Below are 458 nucleotides of genomic sequence, written 5' to 3' on the forward strand. Positions count from 1 at the left end.
CCAACCACAGGGCTCAGCACATACTCCCGGTTGTTGGACTTACAGGTGTCGCAAGGTAAGCAAGACTGAAACCCGAGGCCTTACCTCCGACGGGACTGTTATCTTTTTCCGTCCCGAGGGGTACGCGGGTATCGAACCCACATTCCACAACCCCGAGGGGATTTAAAAGGGGTCGGTTATTACTGTTCGAAAGTTGGTCGTGCTGCTGGCAAAATGTGACATCAGTATCTTAACCCCATGGTCTATACAGGACGAAAAAAACACTATTCACTATAGGAAACTGTTCGTGTTACATTCACGACTATCAACAATCGAGACAAGAAAAATGCGAAGTTCTATGCAGAGAGGCGCCCCCCCTTTCCCTAATGCTGTACGTTTCCTGTCCTTAACTTCTATGAGGATGAACAGGGCCTACGACTACCTGTTCATAGCGACATGGTGAACTGTCACAACTCTGG

Source organism: Frankliniella occidentalis, unplaced genomic scaffold (assembly GCF_000697945.3).
Source record: "Frankliniella occidentalis isolate FOCC.00 unplaced genomic scaffold, Focc_3.1 Scaffold10, whole genome shotgun sequence".
Lineage (NCBI taxonomy): Eukaryota > Metazoa > Arthropoda > Insecta > Thysanoptera > Thripidae > Frankliniella > Frankliniella occidentalis.